Raw genomic sequence first — 20,620 nt, 5'->3', positions numbered from 1 at the left:
TTAGCTAGGCATGGTGGCGGGCGTCTGTAATCCCAGCTACTCAGGAGGCTGAGGCAGCAGAATCGCTTGAACTGGGGAGGCAGAGGTTGCGGTGAGCCGAGATCATGCCATTGCACTCCAGCCCCTAGGGGACAGAGCGAGACTCTGTCTCAAAAAAAAAAACAAAACAAAGAAGCACCATGGTAAAAAGAAAACCAAACAATCCCACTTGAAAACAGTCAAAAGATGCAGACAGACAGACATCTCAGTAAAGAAGAGATACACAGTAAATCAGCACATGAGGCCGGGTGCAGTGGCTCACACCTGTAATCCCAAAACTTTGAGGGGCTGAGACAAGTGGATCAATTGAGGCCAGGAGTTCAAGACCAGTCTGGCCAACATGGCAAAACCCTGTCTCTACTAAAAATAAAAGAATTAGCTGGGTATGGTGGTACACGTCTGTAATCCCAGCTACTCGGGAAGCTGAGGCAGAATAATTGCTTGAACCTGGGAGGTGGATGTTGCAGTGAGCTGAGATTGCGCCACTGCAATCCAGCCTGGGCGACAGAGCGAGACTCCATCTCAAAAAAAAAAAAAAAAGGCCGGGCACAGTGGCTCACGCCTGTAATCCCAGCACTTTGGGAGGCCGAGGCGGGTGAATCACGAGGTCAGGAGATGGAGACTATCCTGGCTAACATAGTGAAACCCCGTCTCTACTAAAAATACGAAAAGAAATTAGCCGGGTGCGGTGGCAGGCGCCTGTAGTCCCAGCTACTTGGGAGGCTGAGGCAGGAGAATGGCGTGAACCCGGGAGGCAGAGCTTGCAGTGAGTGGAGATGGCGCCACTGCACTCCAGCCTGGGCGACAGAGCGAGACTCCCATCGCAAAAAAAAGAGAGTTAAACATCATTAGCCATTAAGGAAATGCAAACTGAAAACACCTCACATCCCATACCTGGGTACCAAAAAATATATATCATATACCTATAAAAGAAAAAATACTGACAATATCAAATGCTGACAAGGACGCAGAGAAACCTGATCTCCCAAACACTGCTGGTGGGAAGATAAAATGGTACAGCCACCATGGAAAACAAGTAGTTTGGCAGTTTCTTTTTTTTTTTTTTTTTGAGACACAGCCTTGCTCTGTCGCCCAGGCTAGAGTGCAGTGGCGCCATCTCGGCTCACTGCAACCTCTACTTCCCAGGTTCAAGCACTTCTCTGCCTCAGTCTCCTGAGTAGCTGGGATTACAGGTGCCCGCCACCACGGCCAGCTGATTTTTTTTGTATTTTTAGTAGTGATGGGGTTTCACCATCTTGGCCAGGCTGGTCTTGAACTCCTGACCTTGTGATCCATCCGCCTCAGCCACCCAAAGTGCTGGGATTACAGGCGTGAGCCACCACACCCGACCCCGGCAGTTTCTTATAAAACTAACATGCATTTACGACACAACCCAGTAATCACTGTGGACATTTATTCTATAGGAATGAAAACGTATATTCACACAAAAACCTGTACACAAATGTTCACGGCAGCCATATTTGGAATCATCAAAACCTGGAAAGAACCCATGTCCTTCAACAGGCAAAGGTTAAACAAACTCTGGTACATCCAGAGCACGGAACAGTACCCAGCAAGAAAAAAAGAACAAATGACTGACACACGCAAGTGATCTAGATGGATCTCAGGGCATTACATTTTGTGAAACCAGCCAATCTCAAAAGGTCGCACACTGCATGATCCATTTACGTAACATTCTCAAAATGACAAAGCTATAAAGATGGAGCATGGTGTAGTAGTTGGCAGAGGACAGTGACGATGATGGGTGGGGGATATGCGAATTTAAAGGGGTGACAAGGGAGTTCCTTCCAGGTGATGAAATAGTTTGTATCTTGATAGTGGTGGTGGTTACATGAATCTGCATGTGATAAAACTGAATAGAACTACACACACACCCTACATGAAAAACACAGAAAACTGAATGAATAAGGTCTGTACTTCAGTTAATAATACTGTTGGGCTGGGTATGGTGGCTCACGCCTGTAATCCCAGCATTTTGGGAGGCCAAGGTGGGTGGATCATCTGAGGTGGGGAGTTTGAGACCAGCTTGACCAACATGGAGAAACCCCGTCTCTACTAAAAATACAAAAATTTGCCCAGGGGACCTTTTTGTTTTGTTTTGTTTTGTTTTTTGGATTTGGGGTCCCACTCTGTCACCCAGACTGGAGTGCAGTGGCACGATTTTCAACTCGCTGCAACCTCCACCTCCTGGGTTCAAGCAATTCTCCTGCCTCAGCCTCCCAAGTAGCTGGGACTACAGGCACCCGCCACCATGCCCGGCTAATTTTTGTATTTTTAGTAGAGATGGGGTTTCACCTTATTGGCCAGGCTGGTCCCTTGGACAGGGTGGTCTCAAACTCCTGACCTCATGATCCTCCCACCTCAGCCTCCCAAAGTGCTGGGATTACAGGCGTGAGCCACCATGCCCAGCCAACAAATCTTATTGATCGCTTTTCTACAAGATAACCAATAAATCTCTGATACAGACTGAGTCCCTCCCCATCTTACTACAGATTTCATAGAAAAATCTGTTGCTCTATTGTCTAAAGTTTTTTATTATGGAAAATTTCAAACATACAATGCTGGAACAAATAGTGTAATGAATTTTTCCACTTCTCTGTGACCGAGCTTTAACGGTTAGCAACATTGCACAATCTTGTTGTATCTTTCCCTGTCCCCCAGATGTAATGTTAAATACTTCAGTATGCATCTGTACTTGACAAAGACTTTTTAAACTATTTTGAAATAATCGTAGGCTCACAGGAAATTGCAGAAATAGAATCTAGGGTCCTGTATGCCCTTCACCCAGCTTCCTCAAAGGGTGACGTCTAGTCTAGCTGTAGTACAGTACCAAAGCCCGGAAGTGGACATTAATAGTTTTTTTTTTTTTTTTTTTGAGATGGAGTTTCGCTCTTGTTGCCCAGGCTGGAGTGCAATGGCGCAATCTTGGCTCACGGCGACCTCCACCTCTGAGATTCAAGCGATTCTTCTGCCTCAGCCTCCCGAGTAGCTGGGATTACTGGCATGCACCAAAACAACATGTCTGTCACTGATTTTAAAAAGAAAAAAAAATTGTCTCATAGCTGAACTCCTAAAAAACTACGTAACAATTTTCTAGTCCATTAAAAATTATCCAAAGCATTTCAGTGGGTTTTGGACTCGCTTGTTAAGAATTTTAAAATAAAATACCTTCCATTTCGTTTACAAAAACATGTGATTGGCATCAGGGAGGATGGAAATGTACTGGCCAAATTTCAACAAATCCTTTGCATACTCAGTGGACGGGATGGAAAAATGAGTAACCCGATTTAGAAAGAAAGCCAAGGATGTGTCTGTTCCGTGTGCAGTTTCCTGTCCCAGACAGGATCTTTTGCAGGGAAAGCAGCCACTAAAACCCAGTCTCTAAACAAGCTGAACGTGAAGCCAGACCTTCCAAACGCTCTCTCACTGAGCACAAAAGTGCGCACCCCAAAAAATGACCCTGTGTATGAACTCAGGAGGTTTTTGTACCATCAACAAAGTAAAAATTTTCTTTATTACATCTTTAGCTTGGCCTTTGGTTTCTGTTTTTGGTGTAGGTTTTATCACGTACACAGTGAAACAGTAAAGTAATACATATGTATACTTATTGTAACATACACTTATAATTACACCAATATCCACATATTGGGATGCATGCTCAAGAGGTTTTGTTCTGGTTTTTTCACTGACAGGGCTGTGTGATCCCAAGGAAGTTTGGAGAGCAGTGCTGTAGTGATGGGCGAAGGTCCAAGGCTTCCTAATGGCTGCTGCTATTCCCCTCTCCTCTGCAATCTCCGCCCTTCCCCAGACAAGGCCCCCTGGCTCAGTTCCAGGCTGCAGATCAGACAGAAAATAAAGTCAAGGACCGCTTCCTCCCCCACATACAGCCTACCTGCCAGCGAAGGCAGTCTCCACACCTGTCTCTCATTCACACGCCACCCAGCAGGCGGCAAAGAGGCCAAGCCACGTAGTCTGCACTTTGTCCCAGGCTCTGAGATAGGGAACTGAGTTGGAACCTCAGCGCTGTCACCTGAGCTGGGCCTCAGACAGGTGACTGGACCTCTCTGACTATCTTTCTTGGGGAGAAGAGTCCAGATGCACTGTCCTGTAGCTAAGGCTTTCGGACTAAATGGATTTAAAAATTTACAATTTTTCCTTTTTTTTTTTTTTTTTAGACTAAGTCTCGCTCTGTCACCCAGGCTGGAGTGCAGAGGAACAATCTCGGCTCACTGCAACCTCCACCTCCCAGATTCAAGCGATTCTCCTGCCTCAGCCTTCCTAGTAGCTGGGATTACAGGCATGAGCCACCATGCCTGGCTAATTTTTGTATTTTTAGTAGAGATGGGGGGTTTCACCATGTTGGCAGGGCTAGTCTTGAACTCCTGACCTCAAGTGATCCACCCACCTCAGTCTCCCAAAGTGCTGGGATTATAGGCATGAGCCACCGTGTCTGGCCAAATTTTTCAGATTTTAGAAAGGATTATGCTGCTAGACACAGTGACACTACTGGAAGGGTGGCTGCAGCACCCCAAAAGCAAACATACAGTACTTTCATAGGAAAACATACTGTTAGTCACCCTAGGTAAGATATTTTTAAAGGCCATAATTAGTATCACATCAATTCAGGTCAGATTTTTGCAGCAGAAATTAGTCTGCTGCAGACTTAGGAAGAACCTTTGGGACTTCTGAGCGTTCTGGATTCTAGAACAGCAAAGAAGGGGATGTGGGCCTGGACCGTCCTCCAGAACTGTAGGGAGGCTGATGAGGAAGCAGACATCGAGTGTGGTTTATTTTTATGCTTATTTTCAACTGTAATGATATCCCTCCTCCCAAGCTGAAATCCACTGAGAATGGGGCAGGAGCTGGCCGTGGGACCCAAAGTCTCACTTCTCCCAAGACTGCCCCACCTCCCTCCTCTTCCAGGAAAGACGTCTTCCGCTGGCCCCCCATCAGAGACATCCTCCTTTCTCAGATAAGCTACGCAGCTATGTCATCACTGAACTTGGCCACCTGCCTTGGAGTTTATTTCAGGAGCATCGCACCATCTCACCCAGATTCTATCGTCAGAGTCACTTTAACTCATGTTTGAGGGACACCTTACTGCTGCTATCCCCTCCGCCCATGGATTTTATTATGCGCTGTGTGGTGGGCTGCAGAATAATCCCCCAAAGATGCTGACATCCTAACCCCCAGAGCCTGTGAACATGCTACCTTACATGGCAAAAGGGACTTTGCAGAAGTGACTGAGTTAAGGGTCCTGAAATAAGAGATTATCCTGAATAATCTGGGTGGGCCCATGTCATCACAAGGGTCCTCGTAGGAGGAACACAGGAGACAGCGAGCGAGAAGAGGGCAGTGTGACACAGGAAGCAGAGAGAAGAGAGTGGAGGCTGCTACGCTGCTGCCCTTGCAGATGGCAGAAGGGACCACAAGCCACAGATGCAGGTGGCTTCTAGGAGCTGGAAAAGGCAGGGAAATAATTCTCCCCCAGAGCCTCCAGAAGGAGCACAGCCCTGCCGACACCTCGATTTTAGCCCAGTGAAACACATTCTGGACCTCTGACCTCTAAAACTGTAACATAATTAATGTATGTGTGTATGTGCGTTTTATTGGTTTTTCTTATTGTAAGTAATCTATAATCTGTGTTTGTTTTGTTTCGTTTTTGAGAGGGAGTCTCACTCTGTGGCCCAGGCTGGAGTGCAGTGATGCAATCTCGGCTCACTGCAACCTCCGCCTCCCAGGTTTAAGCGATTCTCCCGCCTCAGCCTCCAGAGTAGCTGGGGTTACAGGCGCCTGCCACTACGCCTAATTTTTTTTTCTTTGTTTTTTGAGACAGAATCTCACTCTGTCACCCAGGCTGCAGTGCAGTGGCACGATCTTGGCTCACTGCAACCTCCACCTCCCAGGTTCAAGAGATTCTCCTGCCTGAGCCTCCCGAGTAACTGGGACTACAGGCGTGTGCCACCACGCCCCGCTAATTTTTGTATTCTTAGTAGAGACAGGGTTTCACCATATTAGTCAGGCTGATCTTGAACTCTTGACCTCGTGATTTGCCCACCTCAGCCTCCCAAAGTGCTGGGATTACAGGCGTGAGCCACCATACCCGGCCAAACACCTGGCTAATTTTTTATATTTTTGGTACAGACAGGGTTTCATTATGTTGGCCAGGCTGGTCTCGAACTCCTGACCTCAAGTGATCCACCCACCTCAGCCTCCCAAAATGCTGGGATTACAGATGTGAGCCACCACACCCAGCCTAATTTGTGTTTTAAGTCACTAAGTTTCTGGTAATTTGTTGCAGCAGCAAGCAGCTTGCAGATGCAAAACAGAGGTTTGAAAGGCTGAAGTCATTTGCCCACAATCACCTGACAAATGGTTCTTCCGACTGCGTTGCCATGCTATGAAATCCGCAGAACTCTAGAGCCAGACCACCTAGACCTGATCTTCAGCTCTGCCACTGGCTAGCTTTGTGTCCACGGGCAAGTTACACAACCTCTCCTTGCCTCAGCTTCCTCATCTATAAAATGGGGATGCAGCCATACCTGCCTCTGAGAGCGCGGGACGGAATAATGAGTGAATGCAGGCAGCACTGACAAGGTCTGGCACCATGTGGCGTCAGCTGCTATCGTCCTCCCACTTCCTCCTTCGGCCAGCCTGGGATTTCATGCTCCCAACAGTCTCTGGGACCCAGGTCCTGTCACTGGGTATTTGCTCTCTTTAAATCTTCTGAGGTCATATTTTTCATTCATTAGTTTCAGATCCAAATCCTTTAGAGCTGCAGCCACGAAGTGCTCACTCAGGCAGCTGCCACCCACGGACCAAGCTAAACTGGCAATGCATTCACATATACATCCCTGGAATATTCATGCAGCCTAGGAGGGCCTTTGTTCTTATTTAAAATAGATGGAGAAACTTCCATCTTACCATAACTCGCTGGTTGGAGTCGGTCTTGAGTGCTGTTCATCTGAACTGACCACTCTGCTCCTACTCCAGCCGCCTGGGAATGACAACGGGACTGAGAGCCGGCCCTCCTGCCTTTGGGGGTTGCCTGGGCTCTCTGGGCTTCTGGGCGGCTGCCTTGTGGGGGGAAGGCTGATCCACATCAGAGCAGGTCAGCAACCCACACTCTGGCCCTTCTCCAGAGGGGATTAGAGGGAAAGAGCGGCCACTGGCCTGGCAGTTCTGCCTGGTGAGCCTTTTGAAAAGGATCACATGCCCTCACAAGGGGTCAGGGGTCCACAGCTCTCCTTCCGTCTCCCCTTCAATCAACACAAACAAGCTGAGGCCACTCTAGCAGTTCCACATTTCTCCCCCTTCTCCTGGGGCCAAGTTCCCAGGAATCTCTCAACCAGGAAAGAAAAATCATCCAATCATGTACGCATCTGTCACTTGCGTGGGGGTGCAGAAATAAAGGGGAACAACAAAGAAATCCAAAGTCCCTCGGCAAGGGCTTACTCAATTCAGCCTTGTAATTAGGTCCTTTTCTTTAGTACATACCAGTCCTAATTTTGATGATGTCAGTTTTCTCTCAAATTGAGAACAACAGACCAACGCTCAGCCTCTTTAGCTGGACTTTTGAGCCCCTCTACATGTGACCACCTTCCCAGCCAGCTAAAATCCCACTGGGCACTGAGCAGATGGGTCCCCTGCAGATTCAGCATCCTGAGCCCCAACAGTCCTACCACCCCATGGGAGCAGGCTAAGCCAGGACCCCTGCACCTGCTCTGTCCCTGTAAGCAAGAAGCCCGGCTCCAGTCAGGACACCCTGGATTTCTCATCCCAACCTGAATTTCATTCATGCAAATACATATGGAGTCAGGTAAGCCTTCAACCCACCCTGGGTGTATACCCAGCAATGAGCGCACATGCCCCCAAAGACAAGAATTAATTTCACCGAACAGGCTGGACATAACCCAATGCCTGTCCGCAGGAGAACGAATAAATAGTGGTATATTTGGTGAACTCCTACACAGCAGAGAAAAAAACCAAAGGGTCACTACAGGCAACCTGGATGATCTGACAGTGCTGAGGGAAGGCAGCCAGACACCGAGGAGTCCGTTCTGTACACTCCGTGTGTGGGAGGCCCAAACAGGCAGCGGCACCACGCAAAAGTGCCGAGGTGTGAGTGGTGACTACCGAGGGAGGGCGGGTGGCCAGGAGGGGGCCCCAGGGAGCTTCCTCGGGTGCAGGAACCATTGTGTGGCTTGATCTGGGCAGTTTACACAGGTATTTACAGATGTGAAAATCCATCAAGCTGTACATCCAAGATTTGTATACTTTACTATAGTCAGTTAAACCTCCGCTAAAAAGTTTTAAAACATATAGAAATACCTTTGAGCACCTTTTATGTGCTAAGTCCAAAGGGTATCTCAAAGACTCTGATCCTTTAAGAACTTACAGTCTAGAGGGGAAGAAAAATACATGCAAATAACAACACAAAGTTGTCCATGGCCAGTGGGACAGGTAATAGGAATAGGTCAAGGGTATTGGTATTACTTGTGATTTGGGGCAGGTGGCAGAATAAATTGATTAAATACAGGAGTTACAGGCACACCTTTACCTGTGTCCAGATTCCACTGCTGGAGGTATGACCTAGACAAAGTATTTGCTCTGCTTCCTGATCTGTAAGACGGAATCAGAGTTGCCGTGTGTCAAGGGTTCTCCTTGACAAGGGTTCTTCCTTGTCAGGATGCAAGGAAGGAATTGCACACAGCACACAGCCCAGGGCCTTGGCCTCAAGACACGTGACTATTGCATTCCTGCTTCGAGACTGGGCCTGCCTGGCGCCAGGCACTGGGGTACATTCACAGATGTCAAACAGGCCCTGACCCCCAAACTTCCAATCCCACCACGAAGAGGGTGGCTACACATTCACTCACTCAGCATACATCTAGCAAATCAGGGCCTATGAGCATTACAAGACTTTGCCCAAAAGGAGCCCAGAGCCCAGTGAGGAATCAGATACCTAAGACACAATAAAAATGCCCAAGTGCCAGCAGAGAGAAACAGACACAGAAGCCAGGGAGGTCAGAGGGCAGTACAGAGGTGGAAACTAAGCTGGTCCTTGAAAGTCACACAGGAACTGCGCACGTGGAAACTGCTTTGGAGGGAAAGGCAGCCAGAGGAAACTGCGTGAGGAAAGGCACAGCGGCAGGGAGATAAGGGGGCAGACAGAGGAAAGGGTGACAGGCCAAGTACAGCTCAAGAAGAGGCCCAGTAAAGGGGGGCCGGGACGTCTAAGACTGAGTTAAACTGTATTTTGCTGTCAGTGGGGAAGTCCCCAAAGGTTTCAGAAATCATCATGTGAGCCGATCAGAGCAAGGGTTGAAAACGAGGCCGGGCGCAGTAGCTCATGCCTGTAATCCCAGCACTTCGGGAGGCCGAGGTGGGTAGATCACAAGATCAGATCAAGACCATCATGGCTAACAAGGTGAAATCTCTTCTCTACTAACAATATAAAAAATTAGCCAGGCGTGGCAGCGTGCGCCAGTAGTCCCAGCTGCTAGGGAGGCTGAGGCAGGAGAACGGCGTGAACCCGGGAGGTGGAGCTTGCAGTGAGCCGAGATCACACCACTGCACTCCAGCCTGGGCAACAGAGCAAGACTCCATTAAAAAAAAAAAAAAAAAAGAAAGAAAATGACAAAGTCAGCCAACGGCAGTGTGTCCAAGGGGCCCAGAGAGTGGCTCCGTCTCTCCAAGGCTGGGACTGGGGGTCGTATTCACCAAGCAACACCTAAGCCCTAACACTCAGCCCCTTTGTGAGAAGCAAGCATATATTTTTTGATTTGTGGTCTGGGGCCTGAGTGAGGCTCCTGTCCTTGAGAAGTAGTCAGAGCCTTGACCTTCCTACGCTGGGCAGGAGGCAAGGTTACAGTCCTTATGTTTTTATTTATTTTATTTTGAGACAGAGTCTCGCTCTGTAGCCCAGGCTGGACTACAATGGCATAATCTTGGCTCACTGTAAACTCGGCCTCTGGAGTTCACCTGATTCTCCTGCCTCAGCCTCTGGAGCAGCTGGGATTACAGGCGTGTACCATCATGTCTGGCTAATTTGTGTATTTTTAGTGGAGATGGGGCTTCATCATATTGGCCAGGCTCGTCTTGAACCCCTGACCTCAAGTGATCCTCCAACATTGGCCTCCCAAAGTGCTGGGATTACAGGTGTGAGCCACCGCACCTGGCCTATTTTAATTTCTTGGAAAGGCCTACATTCACCTGCTTCAGCAATCAAAAGGTACATGGGATCTCCAGCAAATAAGCAACCTCCTGGCACCAGCCGCCCCTCCAGAGGCATCACAATCACTGACTTCCTGTGTCTGCCCAGAGACCCCCTGGGCATAGACAAGTAAAGACACTTTTGATTCCCTTCCCTTTTACACTGATGGCAGCTCCGAGACACACTGCCCAGACCTGCTTCTTCCCTCGGCAATCCACCTTGGTGATCCATCTGGCACAGTGCGTGGAGCCTCCATCTTATTCATCATGGCCACACGGTATCCCAAGTTTGGATGGGCCACAGTTTGTTCATGGCTCCCCGTGAATGAACATTTAAGCTGCCGCCAATCTTTTGCTATTACAAATAAGGCAACAATGACTAATCTCACAAATAAATAATTTTGCACATGTGTTAACGCATCTGTAATATAAATTCTGAGAGGCAGAGCTGCTGGTGAAAGTGTAGAAACATCTGTAATTTTGGAAAATATTGCCAGGGAGGCACAGTACATTTAAATTGTTCTGTGAATGAGCCTCAATGTTGGGGGAAACATAGACAATATGTAGGTTTCTGTTTGTTTTTTGAGATGGAGTCTGGCTCTGTCTCCCAGGCTGAAGTGCAGTGATGCAATCTCAGCTCACTGCAACCTTTGCCTCCCAAGTTCAAGCGATTCTTCTGCCTCAGCCTCCCAAGTAGCTGGGATTACAGGCGCATGTCCCCACACTGGGCTAATTTTTGTATTTTTAGTAGAGACGAGGTTTCACCATGTTGGCCAGGCTAGTCTCGAACTCCTGACCTCAAGTTACCTGCTCACCTCGGCCTCCCAAAGTGCTGGGATTACAGGCGTGAGCCACCGTGACCAGCCAACACATAGTTTAAAGTTGTCCATGTGAAGAAACGGTAGAGAAAGGCTGTTTTCAACAAATGGAGCTCTGGGTAGGGAGATAGTGCTGAACCCACACCAGCCCCAACTCACTTGGTGCTCTGGTCCACATGCTTGCACTTCCCAGCTGTCAGTAAAAGGCTAGGCCCACTTGGTCCCTTGATCCTTTCTCAGGGCTCTGATGTCCTGGTCCCAGGGCAGGTGGAAGTGTGAACGGTGACCTGAGCCACTATGACAAGCAGCCATAATTGACTTCCCCAGGTGCCCTACCAGAGGAGGAACAGGCAGGCCAGGCGGAAGGGGGTGGGGGTGCAGAGCCCAAGAGGGCCAAGTGCTTCCAGTGTAACCATTCCAAATGAGTGGTGAGCACTTCCTGCCACATCCCCTGCACAAGCTGCTGGGGACACCACAGCCATGCAAGACCCCACTCCCATTCCATGACATTCACTCGACTGGCTCTGCTCCTGGGTCCATCACAGATCTGTTATGTAACTCTTATGCCCAACAGCTATCGCCACCTAAGCATCAAGCCAGGCAGTCGAGGAGATGGAGGCGGGTCTCTGGAAGGCACACTGAGTGTCAAGTGAGGACAGCCGAGTCTATACAGAAGCAAGGCAGGCCTTTCTCCCACTTCCACAAATCTGGCCCAACTACTGCAAACTGGGAATAGAAGGAAAGGTCTTCTGCCTCCAGCCAAGTAGGGGTTACCTCTTAGCAAACCAAAGGCAGTGTTTGAAAGAACCCTTGTCAACTCATCTCCCAGCGCAAGCCCTGCTCCCACTGACTGAGACGGCCAGGCACTCTAGTAAATCAAATCATGCTTACATGCTCTGAGGTTACTGTCATTAAAATTCTTCTAACCAACGCATCCCGCATCTACCTTTCTTCTCAAAGCAAGTATGTATTGTTTTGGAAAATCTACATTTTCCCACATCCTATTTATTTAAACTCCATTGATAAATTTGTGTATACATGCACTTCCTCCTCCTGGAGGTGAGGCGAGGACCCTACGTGTTCTGGGAAGGGGTCACGAGACCTCTGCTCCTTGAGTTACCTGCCTGTCTCATTCCTCTGTGTGTGCTCAAGGTGGTCCCACTCCCTGCAAAGCCCTCCTGCACTTCACCTGCCAACCTCCACTGTCCATTGAGCCTCAGTCCAACTGCCCTTGCTCCAGAGAGCACTGGCTCCTCAGCTCACCCCCAGGCAGAGCCAACTGCTGCCTCCGGGAAACCCCACAGTTTTAACCTGAAGTTTTATTCACGTGCTTTCCGGGTCTAAGTAGCAATCCAATACACTGGGCTTCCCATGGGGCTGCAAGCTCCCCAATTGCAGGTCTGTGTTGGGGGCAGCTACTCAGCAGGAAGGGCCCAGGACTCAAAACCAGAAAACCTGGGTGCTTCCTCCCCCAGGATCTTAGACAATTCATCCCTCTGAGCCTCAGTCTCTCCGTCTATAAAATAGGTGCAATAATTTCAAGGTTTCAGGGCAGTTAAAAGGATTACATAAAACCATATATTTGAAATATAATTTACAAAGCCCCACAAATTCCAATGAGAAAAATATGATTAGCATGTTGATATTAACTAATGTCCTCACACATACCCTTCACCAATATCTATCATTGTGCCTCGTAGGCACCCAAACTGATTGCTGATGGGATCCCAGATTCACTGCTCATTCTGGATGAAACAAAAACCACAGGTACTAGAGATGGAGACCAGGAGGCTCTGCCAGTAGCTACAGTGGGGACATGGGGTTAGTTATTTTCTCTCAGAGCTTTTCGGTAAATGATGACCCAAAGGGCTTTGGGGAACAGCCCTGCTGAGTGGAGTGGAGGTTCTCAGTCACTTGCCAGCAGGACTGGGCCCCCCTGGGTGCAGGCAGTCCACAGGGGTTAGAGCAGGAGATAAATAAAGGTACCAAGCTCCACACACGTCCCTTGAAGTAGGGGGGCTAACTGATCTGAAAATCCCTTTGAAGGTAACAGAGGCAGTAACATCCGGAGGTCTCACTGCACCCCCTCTGTTGGGGAGGGGGACCATCTGGGACTGCCCGTGACCACAAGTAAAGGGCCTATGGATCCTGGCTTCCCAGCGTGGAGGCTGGAGTCTTCAGGAGATCACCAAACATTTTAGGTTGGGAAAGAAGCAACCGGCACACATGCTTCCGTTTCTCCTTCCATCTTCACGATCGTGTGACCTGCCCTACCTCCAAACCACAACCTTGGGAGCTAAAGGCATTCTAATTGAGAACTTCATCAGAGCCTGTGAGGTGAGGAGACAGGGTACGAACAGTGCCCCTTGCCTTAGCAGGAGTGAAGCTCAAAGAGGACAAGTGGCTTGCCCAAGGTCACAGCTGGGTTTCCTGACTCGATTCAGTGCCCTGTTCACCACTCCTGCAATGGTGCCATCCAGCTAAAAAAGGTTGAAGACCTCATCTTTCCTGCAGAAAATCTGAAACAAAGCACGAGGGCTGTTTTAGAACTTCTCTGATTCTTTTCTATCTATAGCTACCTTTCAAATGCTATGGGTAAATATTTATAACTCAGTGTTAAGCAAACAATGAGATAACGCATGTTTATGCCTAGAAAGAACATCTGCCCAGCCAGGTGCGGTGGCTCACGCCTGTAATCCCAGCACTTTGGGAGGCCAAGATGAGCGGATCACGAGGTCAGGAGATGGAGACCATCCTGGCTAACACGGTGAAACCCCGTCTCTATTAAAAAATACAAAAAAAACTAGCCAGGCGTGGTGGCGGGCACCTGTAGTCCCAGCTACTCGGGAGGCTGAGGCAGGAGAATGGCGTGAACCTGGGAAGCGGAGCTTGCAATGAGGCGAGATCCAGCCACTGCACTCCAGCCTGGGCGACAGAGCGAGACTCCGTCTCAAAAAAAAAAAAACAAAAACAAAACAAAAGAAAAGAACATCTGCCCAAACTTGAACCATGATTACTTCTTGATTTGGAAATTTGGGGTAATTTTTATTCTTATCCCCAATCTTTTCTGTGTTTCAAGTTTACTATAATCAACAAGTACTACTTCTAATCTCAGAGAAGCCTATTGTTTTTCAAAGGTACAACACAGAATAATGTGGCAAACTTTTCACCAAATATTCACTTGGTGGGATGTGACTTTGTAAAACATGGTTGAGCTGGAAGTGACGCACATTCAGCACAAAGACTTTCTGGGTGGATCATCCCCCTGTGGTTTCCACCCCAGAGAAGGAAAAGGAGGTGTCCACCAAGCTTCCTGTCTCCCATCACAGGCCTAAGACCTCCCACACCAGCCAGCCAGACTCAAGGCTGTTTAGTGAGCACCGCTGGCACCTGGAATAAACAATCTTGTTCTAATCACCCCTAATATGTCTTTTTTTTCTTTTTTCTTTTTAGATGGAATCTCGCTCTGTCACCCAGGCTGAAGTGCAATGGCATAGTCTCAGCTCACTGCAACCTCCGCCTCCCAGATTCAAGCAATTCTTCTGCCTCAGCCTCCCAAGTAGCTGGGACTGTAGGCATGTGCCACCACACCTGACTGATTTTGTATTTTTAGCAGAGATGGAGTTTCACCATGTTGGCCAGGCTGGTCTCCAATTCCTGAGCTCAAGTGATCCGCCCACCTCGGCCTCCCAAAGTGCTGGGATTACAGGCGTGAGCCACCACACCCAGCCATATCCATCATTTTTCAAGAATAATTATAGCTTTATCCTGAGTGGCAGTGCCACGAACCCATCCAACCATTCATTTGTTTAATCAAAAACTACTTCATACCTACTCTACGCATTTCGCCAGACACTGAGCCATGATTAACCTAAGACTGGAAAAGTTACCAACCAGAAGCCACACACCATCCTTCTACGCCGTACCCGCGCATAGGGCTTCAGCCACGCTAAAACAGCAACAAACAGACACGTGAACAAATGCTGTCTGAGTGTCCGGCCTAATTCCAGTTCTCAGCTGCCTCTGCATTTAGATTTATCCTCTCCAGTCCTGAGGACAAGCAGTTTGGGAATGAGTGCCTGGTAAGAATGCTGGCGAAGGCCGGGCACGGTGGTTCATGCCTGTAATCCCATTACTTTGGGAGGCCAAGGTAGGTGGATCACAAGGTCAGGAGTTCGAGACCAGCTTGGCTAACATGGTGAAACCCCATCTCCACTAAAAATACAAAAATTAGCCAGGCGTGATGGTGGGTGCCTGCAATCCCCACTACTTGGGAGGCTGAGGCACGAGAATTGCCCAGAAGGCGGAGGTTGCAGTGAGCCAAGATCTCGCCATTGCACTCCAGCCTGGGAGACAGAGGGAGACCCTGCCTGAAAAAAAAAAAAAAAGAATTCTGGTGGACTTAGACGCTTTGTTAGTACCTGCACCACGTGCTTTTCCACAGAGGTGGAGGCGATGGGGAGGGAATGAGAAATCTACAAATTGGGGGACCCTTTAATTCGTCTCTCCGTGGCCCCCTCCCACTCTACTTCTTCCTGTTTCTCTCCTCTCTGAGAAGATCACATTCAGCAAACATTTATTTCAGGTCTACTAGGTGCTGAGTCTCAGTGTCAAACAACTTCATAGACGTGAACTCAGATCTCTGCTTTGCATGCACTCTTCTTTCTGCCTGGAACCCACTTCTTCCTCCACCTTAACACACATCACATCACCTCACCAGACAAGTGCCCGCCCAGGTGACAATGGCCTAATGTTCCCTCAGAGCCCCCAGGACAATCATAATGGCTTGTGTGTCTGATTTCTCTCTCCCCAGCTGCACTTGGCTCCTAAGGAAGGCTCCCCACAGCCTGGCACACAGACCTGCGATGTCTCCTTCTCAAATAAATGAATGGGCCTATAAGGTCATAATAAAAGCATGTCCTGCGTGCCAGGTACACATGAGCTCCATGCAGACACTGGTCATGCCAGCCACATGACGGCCACACTGTTATTACTCCCATCTTACAGATGAAGGAAAGTGTACCATTTGTCCCCTATTTTGAAACCTGGTAAGCATCTTGCCCAAGGCCACAGGGCTAATAAACACAGATTTAAACTGCATCTCCCAATTCTCTCTCCAGGTCACCAGGACTGCTCAGCGCATTACCTCCCTCTCTCCCTCCTCCTCTCATGCTCCTAGGGACCATTTCTTTTCTTTTTTTTTAAAAGACAGAGTCTCGCTCTGTCACCCACCAGGCTGGAGTGTAGTGGTGCCATCTTGGCTCACTGCAACCTCCGCCTCCCAGGTTCAAGTGATTCTCCTGCCTTAGCCTCCCAAATAGCTGGGACTATAGGCATGTGCCACCATGCCTGACTAATTTTTTTAGTAAAGACAGGGTTTCACTGTGTTGGCCAGGCTGGTTCTCAAAATCCTGACCTCAGGCAATCCGCCCACCTTGGCCTCCCAAAGTGCTGGGATTACAGGCGTGAACCACCACACCCAGCCTAAGACTCTGTCTTAAAAAAAAAAAAAAAGTTCCAGCTGACCAAGCATGGTGGTTCACACCTATAATCTCAGCACTTTAGAAGGCCAAGGTGGGAGGATCTCCTGGGCCCAGGAGGTAGAAGCTGCAGCAAGCTATGATAGCACCACTGCACTCCAACCTGGGCAACACAGAGAGGCTCCATCTCAAACAAAAAAAGTTCCAGCTCAAAGGAGCCAGATTCCAGCAGGCAAGAGGTCAGCAGTAGGGCAGACACCATTACAACAGTGGGCTCCAGAGCCTGCCCTGGGTCACACAGGGTCTTCAAGACCAGAAGCTGCTAGAAGACAAGAGAAAGGCATCGGGGTCTAACAGTGATGCCAGGGGCTGTAGGAAAGCCAACGGGACAGACGCCTGGTCTTCCAGAAGTTCTCTGCAGGAATGAAGGAGGGATGAGAAAAGATGGTAATACCGCCCCGTAACACGTGGCTGAGCATGTCACAACCTTCCAGAAACTTTCTTTTTTTTTTTTTTTTTTTTTTTGAGACGGAGTCTCGCTCTGCCGCCCAGGCTGGAGTGCAGTGGCCGGATCTCAGCTCACTGCAAGCTCCGCCTCCCGGGTTCACGCCATTCTCCTGCCTCAGTCTCCCGAGTAGCTGGGACTACAGGCGCCCGCCACCTCGCCCGGCTAGTTTTCTGTATTTTTTAGTAGAGACGGGGTTTCACCGTGTCGGCCAGGATGGTCTCGATCTCCTGACCTCGTGATCCGCCCGTCTCGGCCTCCCAAAGTGCTGGGATTACAGGCTTGAGCCACCGCGCCCGGCCTCCAGAAACTTTCAAGGCCTCCCTGTTGACTACATCAGGATCGAGTTCAAACTCCTTGGCGGGGCCTCCAAAGACACAGACCCAACACAGCCACAAGTAGTTCAATCCTCCGCGTCTGAGAGGTGAGGCAGCTCAGACCTCCACATCTGCCCGGAGTTCCCTCTAACTGGAATGTCCTCCTTCTCCTTCACAGGTCGAGCACCCCTCATCCTTCAGGGCCAAGACGACTTCCAGCACCCCAGGGTTACAGGGGAGGAGCATGGGCTCTGAGGTCAGACCTACTCGTTCAAAACTCAGCTGTTCCACCCTCTGCTGCCTCCCCTACAAAATGCAGACAGTGACGGCCCCCATCTCATTGGGTGGCAGGAAAATTAAATACAGTAATTCATGAAAGCGCTTTGAACTGTGCCTGGCACACAGTAAGTGCTCAATAAACGGACTGTTGTTCCTATTGTCCTCTGGGCCCCTTTAGGGCCCTCTGTTTCCACCACAAGTAGGGCACTGTCTTGCACATATTTGTTACACATCGGGCTCCCTCTGCCAACCACCTTTTAGAGGGCTGCTCCCAGCACAGTGCAGGGCAGCATGGTCCTCCGTGAGTGCTTACTCCCTGGGGCTGCAGCGCCTGGGGCAGACCCCACACAGAGCTCTCCCAGGGGCCCAGCTATTGGCCTCCCAGAACTCCCACACCAAATCCGCAGTCTACAGGCCCAGAGCTGTGACTCGGTTTCAAAACAATACAAGGCTGTACCCTGCCTTGCCGGGGCTGTTTCCACTCCAGGGAATTTACAGAGAGAAATGAGCACAGCAGGGACTGGAAATAGCACTGAGCCCTTCTCGGGGTGAGAGACTGGGCAGGCCAGCCAGAGACCAGGAGCAAAACCTCTAAGACAGAGAGGGAGAAAACGACCTCCGGACAGAAGCCCCAGCTCACAGAACTCGGCCAACAGGAATGAACTAGGACAAGTGGCTCACTCACCCTTCTGCCTCGAAGCTCTTCTTTCCACTTGGTTGGAGAAATTCAGAAGGGGCTCCTTGCATAACCCACCACCACCGTGGGTGCAACAAATAAGACATCCAGAATCCACTGCACGAAGGCTTTTGGGGTAATTCACAGCGCCTTCTCCACCCACACTAGCTACTGGAGCCTCGTATCTGGACTGGGGTCACTAAATCAGTGTCCATCTTCCCAGCAGACCGGGAGCCCCTAGAAGGCAGGCACCAGGTCCCACTGACCATCACACTGCTATGCCCCAGCACAGTGCCTGGCACATAGATGCTCAGTAAGTTGCAAGATAAGATCTGGCAGCAAGAGAGAGTTCCTGGTTCAAGGATCCAGGCTTGCCACGGATCATGGAGAAGAGCGTCATGAATTCCCTCTGGGCCTCAGTTTACCACATCCACAAATAGTGACAACAACCGTTCCTTACTCACACAGCTGCTGTGCAAATTAACACAGGAAAATATACGTGGAAAGCACAAAAGCCTCAGATGAACGCCAGTCATCCTTCAGGCTTCAGCACAACCGTCTGTCTCCTTATGAGAGAGTCTCCTGTGGCCACGATCCTCCTTCCTGGGCACTAAACCTGCCCCTGTACTCCTTCTACTCCTTTGTTTGGTATTTTTCACATCACTGTGATCACCTGTTTCCAAGTCTGATTCCCCCACGCTTGAGAGCTCCTTGATAGCTTGGGCATCAATTCCAGGTGCGCACACATACCTGGCTGCTGGGGCCCTCTCACCCCAGCGTCCCAGGTCCCAACTCTGATACGCACAGCACCCTAGACAAGGTTCCGAGGTGCAGAGCCTAGGGATCCTACCAAGGAAGCTGAATAAGGAGATGCAAAGGGACACTGTAGGCATAACCTGTCAACGAAGTCACACCTCTGAGACGTGCGCTGCCTCTGCAGGTGCAGGTGAGCTTGTTTGCCTGGCTGACTCTGCAGCGCAGGGCCTCCAGGGCACAGATTGCTGCTTCTTTCCTTACAAAAGCACCAGCAGTCAGATAAATAATACATGGCCTTCACCTCACCACAGGTATCAGGCATGCAAACACCTGCTTTGCCCCAAAATGCCCTGGAAGGGAGGGAGGAGTAAAATATCTGGCCTTACACAACACCCCCAGAGGGGATATGTATTGGGAATCCATGCCCAACCCCCAGCCTAACTGCCTTGCTTTGGCCTGGAGCCACCCAGCACTGGAGGTAAGTGGATCCAAGCGAGGTACCAAGGGTGTGCCCGGGAAGGAAATGTACAATCCACGGGAAGGATACAGACACCCAAAACCAGTCTTCGGCTGGTCCCAGTTGGAGGCAAACATCTTTCGAGCCCCAGGTCCCAGTAGATCGCCTTCCAAACCTGAGGATCTGTGTGCCGGGCGTGTACACCCTCCACTCACGACGCAGCCCCGAAGGCCCCCCGCCGACCACCCTCCCAGGTCACTGCCACCCGCACAGGTCACGGACGCCTCCCCCACTCACTCGGCCGTGCCAGGCGCCAGCACACCCACCCAGGAGCACACAATCCCTCTTGCAAAGCGCCTGTCCATCCGCCTCCCTCTCCCGGGGCCACCCCCCGGGCAGGTCCGATTACACTCCAGGCGCTGCCCCCGCCACGTTGGCGTGGAAAGGGAGAGGGCACACCCACGGGCGACCTCGCGGGGAGGAGGGGAGGCACGGGTTGGGAGACAGATGCCCCCTCCCTCCGCGGCCGCGCCGGCCTCCTTAGTGCCCTCCCCGCCCGGGCGCCGGCGGCCGAAGCCGGGCGTCCCTCGCGCGGGCCTCTCCGAAACAAGCAGCCCCCCGCGCTTGGGAGTCGCAGTTCCCCCTTGGGGCTCCCGGGCGAGACCGGCCAGACAGGATACCTCAGGAGCCCATGGCGGTGGCGGCGTGTGCGGACGACGCGCGGCGGCCGGGCTCTGCGAGCGGGGCGGGCGGTAGGCGCCGCAGCCCTGGAGTCTCCGCCACCGCCGGCGCGTCCCGGGCCCAGTGGTGTGCTGCCGCGGCGCGCATGCGCACTGGGCTCGCCGCCGGGGAGGGCGGGGCGGCGAACGCGGCTGAGATCACTGCCTGGACCTTAAAGGGGCCGCGCCCCGAACCCCAGCCGTCCGCCCCGCGGGTTGGGGCGCGACCCGCATTCTCCTGCCACTTACAAAACCAACTACTACTGGCCTCCAACCTCAAGAACTTTCTGGGCTGCGATCTCTGTCCCTGACCCTCGCTGGTGCTTCACTTCTCTTAA

General features: G+C 50.5%; 1 protein-coding gene across 7 annotated transcripts in view; it reads right to left on the bottom strand.

Annotated features, from left to right (window-relative positions):
- The window catches only part of TMEM184B (transmembrane protein 184B), a 54,977-nt gene extending 34,584 nt beyond the window's left edge, over positions 1–20,393 (bottom strand). For 5 of the 7 annotated variants that reach the window (XR_652843.3, XM_021921551.2, XM_003905531.3 and 2 more), the window contains exon 1: positions 20,244–20,393. The gene's annotated coding sequence lies outside the window, so the exon portion shown is untranslated. The remainder of the gene's footprint in view (positions 1–20,243) is intronic. The other 2 variants (XM_009217274.4, XM_003905533.3) reach the window with 2 other exon arrangements.
- Positions 20,394–20,620: the final 227 nt, after the last annotated feature.

Source organism: Papio anubis, chromosome 16 (genome assembly GCF_008728515.1).
Source record: "Papio anubis isolate 15944 chromosome 16, Panubis1.0, whole genome shotgun sequence".
Lineage (NCBI taxonomy): Eukaryota > Metazoa > Chordata > Mammalia > Primates > Cercopithecidae > Papio > Papio anubis.
Note: the sequence above shows the minus strand (reverse complement) of the source record. Positions and strands in the feature narration are given on the sequence as shown.